The 12,131-nt window shown below is 30.2% G+C and overlaps 1 protein-coding gene across 3 annotated transcripts in view; it reads right to left on the bottom strand.

The window, feature by feature from the left end:
• The window catches only part of LOC122638224 (sodium-coupled monocarboxylate transporter 1), a 34,579-nt gene extending 22,448 nt beyond the window's left edge, over positions 1 to 12,131 (bottom strand). The window contains exon 1 of one of the 3 annotated variants that reach the window (XM_043831088.1): positions 11,865 to 12,131. The gene's annotated coding sequence lies outside the window, so the exon portion shown is untranslated. Of the gene's footprint in view, positions 1 to 979; positions 1,310 to 11,864 lie in introns of those variants that run through there. The other 2 variants (XM_043831087.1, XM_043831089.1) reach the window with 2 other exon arrangements.

The raw sequence follows: 12,131 nt of genomic DNA, 5'->3' as shown, positions 1-12,131 counted from the left end.
TGCGATCGTAACTTGTATCAAATCTCAATAAAAAAATAGCTCGTATATATTTTTTTTTATAAGTCTCAATAAATCTAATATTCGAGGAATAACAGGAGAGGAAAAAGACAGAAAGCATTCGATAAAGATGAAGGAGTAGAAAAAGAAGAAACGAGAGATAGAGAGAGAGAGACCGATACATGATTTATTAATGTCGATCGAGCACGCACGTGTTCGATGCCATTCATTAACTCGACGGACACTAACTTCGGTATAAATAGGCATTTGGCATCGTTAACTTCGACAATTTGCCCTGTGATTATTTGAGACGGCCGGACGGAATTTACGTCCTCTCGTTTCTCGACGATCCGAACCAGAGACTAACTCTAAGATCTTCTAAGAACCTAAGACTAATTCTAAGACCTGTCTCATGAGAATAATATTAGTTTCGTTTATTGATCGAAAATTTGGCATCCCCGCGGTATTTGCTACGCAGCGCGATCTTTTTTGTGTTAACGTGGTCTTATGTGCGAGGTAAGGGAAATAAGAAAAAGTGGAGAGACAGGTAAGAAGAAAAAAGAGAAAAATTGAGAAAGGTTTCTCAGCGCATTAGCAGCCGGAAGGAATTTAACGGGATTGACGTGAGCTCGATCGTCACAGTAGAAACTTCCGAAAAGAGCTTTTTTATTCGACGAACTTTTCCTTCCTCAGAAAGTATACATAGTCCGAAAACTCTGTAAAAGTAATAAGTTTTCGAACTATGCGGAAAGCCAGAGCGCGTATTATTAATTATTCAGAACGAATGAGTATGACATTGTTTTTCAGCGTCCCGTTAATTTGTTCTGCTAAAGTAATGTGATAAGCACGAATATGGACGGAGTGTAAGAGGGAGAGGGAGAGAGAGAGAGAGAGAGAGAGAGAGAGAGAAGCTGGGAGAAATTATGGCCCTGAGACGATATTTACGTGGCGAAAAAGCGTGAGTAGGTATTTCTAATTTTACCTTCTCTTTCGGACGAATATTGATATTATATGAAACATACATCTCTCTTCCTTTTTATTATCGATTTAATCGATTCACTTGGTCATTTGCACCGCCATTTTAGTTAATAGATTTTCGACATATCGATCATTCATTTACGAAATCGAAATGAATTTCAAAGAAGACCACTTGTATGTATGTAGATTGAAAGATCAGTCGAGTTCGATCGATCGATCAAATAACATTAAAGGTCACTCGAAAGTTCCGTATTACAATTCGAACTACGGTTCGATTCCGTCGTGTGAAGACTCGTGCGACATGGTCAGTCGACGTCGTGCTACTGATTGTGAGAGAGTGTGCTCAGCCCGGTAGAGGCCAGTCTGTTGAAAAAGCAAACGAAGCGCATTGCATCATTTCGAATCACATAGACTGACTACCAATCACGAGTCCATTATTATACGAGGGATTCGTTCTTTCATTGAAAAAATTATCGATTATTTTATTTTTAAGTATATTTTTTCATCAAAAAAATTTGTACTTTAGCAAAATTTATATCGATAATAATGTTTTAATTTGGAATCACGAAAATTTAAAAACCCGATGGTCGAGCTCTTTATTCAAGAAAATTCTCTCGTGGTTTAGCAATTTCTATAAATACTTCAATTCGATACGTCACGTTCGCGGTTAATTCGAACTGCTCCGTAGCATCTCTTCGTATAATCTAACAAAAAAAAAAAAAAAAAATAGAAGGAGAAGTATCTTCTAATTTGATTTGCTTCGGGAATAGTGAATTTTTAATCGATCGAGTGGAAATATACAAGCCGAAACGACCGACATAGATCGGAAGTCAACTAGATGGCAACGATCTTCCCTCTCTCTCTTTCTCTCTCTGTCTTTCTCTTTTGATGACGTCACACGTCGTTGACTAACGAGTTTCTCGGTTGCACTCGATGCAAGGTTGCGAAACCTAACAGTTTCCACAGCGCGACGGTAATCGGTCAAGATCATGTCACTCGCGCTAACGAAACCGCGTAGATGAAACGACCACCATTGAATCTTGCACCAGGACATTTATTATACTCCCTCTGTTTAAGCTCTTTGTATAGCGACTAGATTCCGCGTTAGCCCGATGAAGTAAGTTCGACGATTATCTACGTTTCTTCGATAGTTTTTAAACGTTACTTTGATAGTTTAGGCGATGACGTAGAAGGGATAAAAATTAAAAAGAAATTTATTGGATATTTAGAAACTTTAAATCACGTTGCTACTACTTTTTCTATTTATTGTTCTGTGAGTTTTAAAAATACATTCTCTTTATAGCAAAAGTTTGGAGAACTCTATAATTTTTATATGAGGTCAAGTTTCCATAATGCATGTAATTATTTCGTCGTAACTGATTGTTGTCGTAAATTACGAACAATACATAGTCATGTTTATTTATTTTTCATTCGAATAAAGTATATTAAGTGGTATGAAATTTTAATTGTGCGTATACGTGTACCTATACTATATCATGAAGTTATAACGTAAGAATATAAAATTCTAAATCAAAACTTTTATGCATTGTCAAACATCTAAAAGATAGAAGAACGATCAATGTATCGTTAAAACAAAGAAGGATACGTCATTTTTAAAATTGAAGTTACAATTTCAATGTTGAATGAAAAATTTCGATGTCGAATGAAAAAAGAAAAATAAAAAGACTTTCTCATTTCCTTGGAAGCTTCAAGAAGGAAGGTTTATTGAAAACGTCGTTGGCGCGTGAACGACCTATTCGACGATTTCTTTTTTTTCTTCTTTTTATTAGTAAGAAAAGGTCAACGCTTTAATTAGGACGATAAAAAAATTTTTTAAATCACGGGCAATAAATAAATTTTTGAGATTAGGTCAATGAGAAAGAGAGATCGTGAGTTGCGTCTACGTTCTATCAATTATGTTTTCACCGACTGCAAATCGAATTTCGCGAGTGCATTTTTGGTTCACTATCCCATTAAAAGTAAATATAGAAACGGTTTGCGTGTATGGATGAAAGGGTAAAGCGAGAGAGAGAGAGAGAGAGAGAGAGAGAGAGAGAGAGAGAGAGAGAGAGAGAGAGAGGCAGAATCAGAGAGAGAAAGAGAGAGAGAGAGAGGCAGAATCAGAGAGAGAAAAAGAGAGAGAGGAGAGCAACGAAGGAAGAAAGCATGAATACAACAAGGAGAGAAATAGGAGATAGATGGATAAAAGGATTCTGAGAAGAGATAGAGGGAAACCGAGGGCAATATTACGGGTTTGAACTGAAAGCAACTCTCTCGGACGAACCGAGCCGAGCTTGCGTCCTAATAGAGATTGATACGAATTAGTAGCCTGCCGACGAGTGAGTCAGTAGAATACTATCTTCTACTTGGTCCTATACGTAAATCTATAATATATATATATATATTTATATATGTTACCGTATATACACGCTTTATTTCATTACTCTCTTTGGCTATTTCATAATATAGCGTTCGCCTTTATTTTCATACCAATATTTTGGTTTTCATTACATTCTCGTTTCTCATTTTGATTTCCTCAAAAAAGATGCACGTATTTAACAAAATCAAAGTAATGTATACATATGATTATTATCAAGAATGAGTCATATAGTTTTGAATCCGTTACGCACTTATTTATATACTTTATTAATTTTAATAATATTTATATAATTCTTTATATTTTGATAATAATAAATCTTTTTGTGTAAATATTAGTCTTGAGGTTTTTGCATTTTATGTTATAAATGTTAGTTTACAAGAACTTACACGCGTTTGCATCACAAAATAGATTACATTCGATAAGTCGTAATAGTTTAAAGAACAAAATTCTTTTTGAAGAACTTCTTTGAAGAAGAATGCGATTTTATTATATAATTATCAATATAGTAATTGTAAAGCAAACCAAATATCTACGAACGTAAATATAATATATATACTACAAATATAATAAAAAAGATTCAATATATTTGCTGAAAAAATGTGAATATAATAATAAATATTAAATTTGTTATTGTAACATTAGGGATGTGCAATTTAATTAAAATATATACTAAAAGAAAATTAAATAATAATTAAGTAGTCCTTCCAAAATTCCTTTTATATTAAACTTCTTGTAAAATTTCTAATTTTTTGAATCATTTTAGAATTTGAAATTATTTCATTATAAGAAATATTATATATAATCTATAAAAATCAAATATCATACTTTTTGCTGAAATATTAGATATCAGAAATAAAAGTACTTTTTAAAGTATGTCTAATTTATTCGATAAAAAGTGAAAAATTTTAATAGCAGCCAATTTGCTGTTGAACTATTTGGAAATAAACGATATATAATCAATTTTGTTTAATTTCAAGTTTCTTTCACTTTAAGTTTCACCATTTCAAGTTTCTTCTACTTTAAACATTTTTTAATAAATATTATTTCAGCATATATTTTACATTCCAAGGAAATTAAATGATCCATCATCTCTAATTGTAATTGTAAAGTGCTGTCGAGCAAATGCAATTGTGTAGTAGAAAGAAAAAAAAGAGAATTTCAAAAAGAGATTTATCATTGATAGTTGGACTCTCTTCAGTTACAATTTGTAGATCTTTCTGGTTTGTATTCTAATCATTAAATTAAGGTCAATTTCTACGTGCGACTAGTTTACGAGCCAGTTTAAGTCTACAAATTCGAATAGAAGCGTTCCTAATACTCCTTCATAACATTTTTTATTTTGTTCCCTTAATAAATTCTTAATCTATATTATCGATGAAGAATAGACATTTTTATGTACGGTTAAAGTTTCTAATTAAATGATATAACCCTTGTAACATATCAATAAGTATGATAATTAGAACATAGCAGTAAAAAAAATATAAATAAAATCAATTTGAAAAAAATAATAACTTGTACATGATGAAAAGAATTCATTCTCAAAATCTGAACAAACTGAAAAACATATTCAATATATATTTCCTATGAAAAATATTCACATAAAATTCTGTCAGAATATTGTAATTATACATTCATTAAGTGTTACTCAAATTTGGAAGAAAATTAATTTTTTATTGTTCACTATGTTTATTAAATTCAAATAAAAAAATTTTATTTATATCTTATATATATATATATATATATATATATATATATATATATATATAAAACACACAAAACGAACTTTAATTACCATAATGCATAACTTCTTTACACATATAGAAATTAACAAGCTCTATTTTAGTATATCTACATATTCCGAAATGTTCATCACGGTCTTTCAAACCGAGTTTCTGTCGAAGACAGACAAATGCTCGTTGTTATGTGTATTTCAAAATCCTTTCGGTGCTTAAAAACACTTCTGTTTCGAATTCATTTATAATGCCTCTAGACACGCTCCTTTATGTATGTATGTATATATATACATATATATAATATGATATGACTGAAGTAACATATTTTAATTAATAAAAATTTTATTTAGATTGATTAAAAAAAATACTATTTACAGTCATACCAAGATATTTAACATATATATCAATTTGCCCGCAGTGGAATAAATTGATACATTTTGATTTCACCAAATATATATTTTCCAATTTATTTTATATGCATTTCAGAAAAGTTTCGTTATTTCTAAAGAGGAAGGACCAAAATATGTTTTAACATATTTTTTATTAAATGATTAATTCATATAAAAATTACAAAAATTAAAAACTAGTAAACGTATCAATTTGCCCTGATTTTGTCTACACACAAATTTACTATAATCGATTGTTACGGCCAATTGCTTAATCAGTTACTTTAGAAAAAAATACTAGTAAATACAATTATAGTACCATACTGTAGTAGTACTAGTAGTACTAGTATAGTATATACTTAAAGGTAATATTTTTTTATTTGTTATAAAATATGGACTATAATATCCAAAGCTTAATTTATATGTCATAATTTCTTATGTTTTCTACCGCATAATAATTCCTTTAGTTAGAAATTTCACGTACCAACGCTCAATTCACAACTTACATGTATCTAGCACGTAAAACGTACGTTATGCACGATCACGAAAATATTAATAGTCACTATAAACAAGAATTTTGAAATGAAATTCATACTGATTTGTTTTCACTCTTATGTATAATATCTGCATTCTACGTAAAAATGAACACGAAAGAAGCAAAACGGTGAGAAACGGAAATTAGTGTATTAATTGTTGAGAATGTTGATTTAAAGGAGATTAACTAATATTTTAAACCTATGAGTTAATAATTCTTTTTTGAAATATTAAGAGTAGCATCACTTTCTGTACACAAATATTTAGAAATAATTTAATACTTTATCTTGAAAGAAAGAAATTTTAATATATAATGGAAGTTTTAATAATTTCCTCTTATATTTTATTAATTGATCCTCGATTTATTAATTGATTCTTTTCCATAAATGTTTTAATTAGTTAATAAAATCATACTGTAAGATAAGAGAAATTAATGTACAAGTATAATTAAAGCAATAATTGTGTGAGTGTGCTTCCTTCCCTCTGTCTTCTTCCTTTCTTTTAATAAAAGATATCAGATAGAAAATATTTTTGTATGAATAACGATACAAGGACAAGAGAGTGTGAATACAATGTTTAACAGATGAATGCGTGGATGAAATGATGTTCGGTATCATTTTAAAATCGAAAAAATTAGTCCTGAAGTATTAAATAATGAAGAGTCAAAAAAAAAGAATCTACATGGGAAAGCATTGTGAAAGTTCATTTTGTTATTTTCATATTTACATTCAATAAGTTAGATTAAACTATAAATATAAAATTCTTATATTACAACCAATACTATCATATTCTAATAATATTCTTCGACTTATATTCTACGATCTAACTGTCACGAATATCTTCTCGTCATTGGTATATATAAATTTGTCGATATTGTTATATCGAAATAGCTCGCTGTTATATTTGAAAATATTGTAAAGTATGTTATGTGCTATATATGTAGTAGTATAGATTTATTGCATAGCGCACAAAAAGGGAATGCGTTTGAAACGTGATGTGAGTTCATTATCCCTAGAATAAAAAGAATGACGAAAGAGCAATGGAATCACGTAAAGGAGAAGAAAGAAATAAAGACGAGTGTCTAGGCAGATCTTATGTTCGTTTTAAGTTTTCAATAATTAGTTAAGTAAAAAATCTCACAGAAAAAATATCAACGAGAAATTTACTACGGTCATAATAAAATATGGAACTTGAAAAGTATCATTTATTACTTGCACCAACTTCTATAGATATTTTTTCCACGAATTCTTTAATAATTTTACGGAAGATCGAACGAGAATATATATGCTGTTTATCATTAATATTATCGTAATTAGATAAGATGACTCTATTCTGAACTAATATAAATAAAAAAAATTACGCCAAAAGATAAAGAATTTGTCATTTAAAATTACAAAAAGGATTATATTCATGGTAGTGTTCTTTGTTTATATATTCCATATACCAATTATAAGAATTAGAATGATATGAATTTTTTCATTTACTGCTTGTAAAGTTCTGTAATGGCTTCAAAATACTCGTTCGTAATTAAAGATAAAAATTGAGGAGGATTGATTTATGAAGTAGGTTGAAAATGAGATAAGTCAATATCGAAATTGATTGAAATTAGAAAATAAATTAATATGATACGATTTCGCAATGATTAACTAAATAAGACTAAAATAAAATCATTATTACACTCATTATAAAAAACAAAAAATGTAAAATGATAGGCTATATAATTTAGAAATATGCTTATCAACAGTTTCCTATAGAAGAAAGTTTTGTTCTAAAATATATAGCTTCTTGAATTATTTTTGCCTTTGATACGGCTACAATTAATTTCTTGGAACTTTTTAGTTAAAATAAAATTAAATTATACAAAACGAAATATCACAAATTGTACAAAATACATTCCTTGAAATTACTCCTATAGATAGTAAATTAAAGCAGCAATATGAAATGAATTAATTATCCATTAAATTATTATTAACAAGAAATAAATACTTTTGAAATGCACCGAAGTAGACAGCTAATTAACTCAGTAGTATTTTCATTGTATCATTGAATACATTAAAATAATAATTACATTGAAACTATCAGTCTATATAAAAAATGAAAGAATTTCTATAATTCGTTATTTTAAATTAAAATTTTTGGAATAATCAATTTATTATGATAAAATAGATTTATGAGAATTATATATTCAGACATACGCGCATACGCGATGATAGAATATAAGATATCTGCTCTACGTGAAACCGATCAATGTTTCTACGTGTGTGTCATATTACTATGTGCCTCTCCTTCTGTCCTTGAACGAACACAAACATTGAACTAATTTATGCTTACATTTTCGAAAATGAGTTTTTTGGAACTTTTCCATTAAAATATCGTCAAAAAATTATAACCGTTTTATGTATTATTCGATATCTATCGATTAAATATTTTTTCCGTTTTTAAGTTTTTAAGCAAATAGATTTACCTTTGTGTGTAAAATAATATATAAAGTAATTTCAACTAGAATCAGAAAGTCAAATTTTGCCAATTTATAAATATTACAGAAACTGAAAATTATAGAAACTTTATTAGTAAGAGATACAATTATCCACTGTATGCGCGTATGAAATTTATTTATTTAAAGCTAATCTATACAATACATATAATGGTATTTAAACATTTATATATAATATTAAAAATAAATGTGATCTAATTAATACTATCGAAAATTTTACTAGACCTAACTTCTGTGAGAAGCGCAGATGTTTTATTTAAAATTTCAAATAAATAAAAAGATTATTTTTAAAATAGTTACTTACATATTATATTTTTATTGCATAGCAATATAATCATACGATTAATACATTTTGTTTTAATTCAAGCGATAATCGAAAGATTGACCATAACCAATCAGAATTTATTCTAATGTATAGAGCATTTAAATTTACTATAATTAAAATCATTTACTTTTTATGTATTCTTTATCTAACACGTATCTTTATTTAATAGATTGCAACAATAATATTTCATATAGATCGAGAATCTTTATTCACTTCTTAAATCGTGTTACATTTTTATTGCATAATATTATAACATAATTAGTAATTATTATTATGTAACATATAGTAATAATTTGGTTATATATGAAAATACTGTTCTCCGAATACGTACGTGTATAGAAACAAACCAGCTGATATCGTGGCACATACGTTTGGAGATCATCTCAACCAAAAGTTTCAATAAAGACTCTTACGGAAAAAACAATCTTAATCGGTATTCACTAATAATGAATGAATCTAAAACGACACAATAAAACGTAGTGAGATATAGTGGAACATTGCGAAATAATAAGTGCAATAACGTTAGTTAATATATTATTAGTGAAGTGATCGATAGTTTGTCGCGATTCAATTTCCAATCGATTAGTATACTTTTTAAGTGTTTCTACTGAATTTCGAGATTTAAGTTTTCCTTCTACAGATCACATCTATCATGGCGTAGAAAATAAAATATCCTATATCCTATATCCTAATTCTAAAAATACCTAAATCGATTGTTTATAAAAAATTTTTCAATTTCATTCATAAATATTTATTTTTGAATCGACGAAGTACAATGACACTATTTCAGATAGGCCGATAAATAGTAGTCATTTTACCAACATTGTTTTCGTTTTGCAAGTCATTATGACATTCTCTTGATATGTCCTTTGCTCCCGGGCTTTCGACGGCGTCACATGGGAGTAATGCGCAGACAGTTTGTCATTTCTCTATCACGATAAAATCGAGCAACGTTAGAGACGTAAACGTAGATAGATAGAGACCATTGAAGTTTTATAAATAAGTTGTCTACGATATCGCATGTAGAGAGATTCGTCAAATTTCGAAGTGTCATGGTGATGATTGATTGGATCTTGCCAACGAGACAAAGCGGAAGTTCTCTTAATTGGAAGCGAGATAGCCTTCGGATACGAACGAAGATTAGACGATGAAGCGGATACGTAACCATCCAGATGGTCGAATTGAGACCACTTCGAAGCAGCCATCTCGATTACCGCATTCGCGGTTTCGCATTCCGCCGCGATCGGAGCCGATTTCAAGAAATTGCATCCCATGGGGTAGTTGAATCACCTCTAGTTTAAGATATATATATATATATATATATATATATATATATATAGAGAGAGAGAGAGAGAGAGAGAGAGAGAGAGAGAGAGAGAAGGTATCGAGATCACTGCTGGCGAGTGTTATTGATGAGACGTCCATAAAGATCAATCATTCCAAACGGCAAATTTCTTAGTATTAAATGAATCTTGTTAAATTTCAAAAGCTTCAAAGAATTTTACGATAATCGTTTTTAGTCTAATTTTTCTGCAGCTAACGTAGTTTGGTCTAGAAAGAAATACCAATAAGATCGATCGCTTCATCCAAACATTTCCTTCGGTAGATGAGCAACATCTCTCGAGTTTTCAAGAGAAGGTACGAGAAATATCGCTCGTGAGTGCTCTTTTTAACTTCGTGAAGTTTCACGTTTACCCGACTTCTATGTTTGGAGTAAAAAGTGAATACGAAGGGGCCGTCGAGCGGCACAATATAAACGGCACAGTCGTTAGATATAGTTATGGAAGATAAGAGAAAGGAATTTGGAGCGAGTCGAGTGCGCTTGTATTGTACAAAAAGTTTACTTCTCTTTCTTCCCCTTTTCTCTTTCTCTCTGTCTCTTTCTCTCTTTGTATTTCCCGCCATGCTTATTCTCTTTTCACGAATAGCTCTCTTTGTTCTCTCGAGAATTTACAAAAGTCGCTCTCCTATACGCACAATAAAACAGTACGCGTAGGTGTAGGCGAAAAAAAACATGGCGATTGTTCAGCAAGATTGGTCCCGAAAACTATATTTCTCAATATTTGCATATGAGCAACGATTATACAGGGATTGCCGAACCTCAAAAAATGTTTCTTTCTGCTCGTGATATTTCTCACACTTTTTTAGCAAATATAAAATGTTTTGAAGTAGCAATAATTACCCGATATATCGTGTATCGTTATTATACCAGTTAAGTCAATTAACAAAATACACACGGAGAAATAAAGACTAAAAGTTTGCCGAGTTTTAATGAAAATTACGAAGGTGAATAATTATAATGAAATAAGTGTCAGAAAGATGATAAACTGTGTCTTTGGTTTATTTTTCCTTTCATAAAAGGAAGGAAAATGTATTTTCTTTCGAAAATTCTTTCTCTTTAATGAGATAAGATAAGCTTATCTTACATAACATAGATCTGACATGAAAAAATCATTGTGCATGGTTTTAGTTAGTTGATGCAGTCAGTTTAGGTGTATAATGTAATTACAATGTTTCCTTCTTTCGCAGGTGTTTGAAATGTTTCTTTGACAGATGTTTTTAATGCGATAATTTACATTCTTCGCAACCCAGACGCATTGTCATATGTACAAATCACTCTAAAAGACTTTAAACTTTGTCCTCATGATGTTACTCATCTGCTTTATCATTTTTATCCTATCAAGAACTGATCGTACATATATTTACATATATACGTATGAGTTGAAAATGTAGTTTATGAATTGTGCATAAAAATATTTATGCGCAATTCTATTATAAAGATACATCTCATGACGTCAATTCATCACGTTCTCTCTCTCTCTCTCTCTCTCTCTCTCCCTCTCTCTCTCCCTCCCCCCCCCCTCTCTCTCTCTCTCTCTGTATTTCATCGAGCTTCATTCTCTTCGCCATGAATCCTACGCATCGATCGAATTTGCAGATAATCAAATAATCTGTGCATACACGCATCGTAGCTTCACGTGATACAAATATTAGGAAGATCTTGATAAGAATAATGGAAATATTTGACATGCCTTACCTCGTAACACTGACGTTATTGGAGAAAAGAAATATTGAAACAATTCTGCTCGAGTGAACACCTTTAAACGCTAACGAAGCGAAAACAAATGGTGCTCTCGTGGTCGAATTGTTTATTAGTATTAATACATATGCGCCACGTACACTTTTAGTTTCGTCTCCTCTCTCACGTAAGTATATTCTCTTCGCTTTGCAAGTCAACAACTTAAAATAAACTTGATATTGAAGTCACTAAATTCGCTAATATTAACTTACTCGTACGACCGAC

The sequence above is a fragment of the Vespula pensylvanica genome, chromosome 2 (genome assembly GCF_014466175.1).
Source record: "Vespula pensylvanica isolate Volc-1 chromosome 2, ASM1446617v1, whole genome shotgun sequence".
Lineage (NCBI taxonomy): Eukaryota > Metazoa > Arthropoda > Insecta > Hymenoptera > Vespidae > Vespula > Vespula pensylvanica.
The sequence above is the reverse complement of the archived record's forward strand: the minus strand, read 5'-3'. Positions and strand labels throughout refer to the sequence as shown.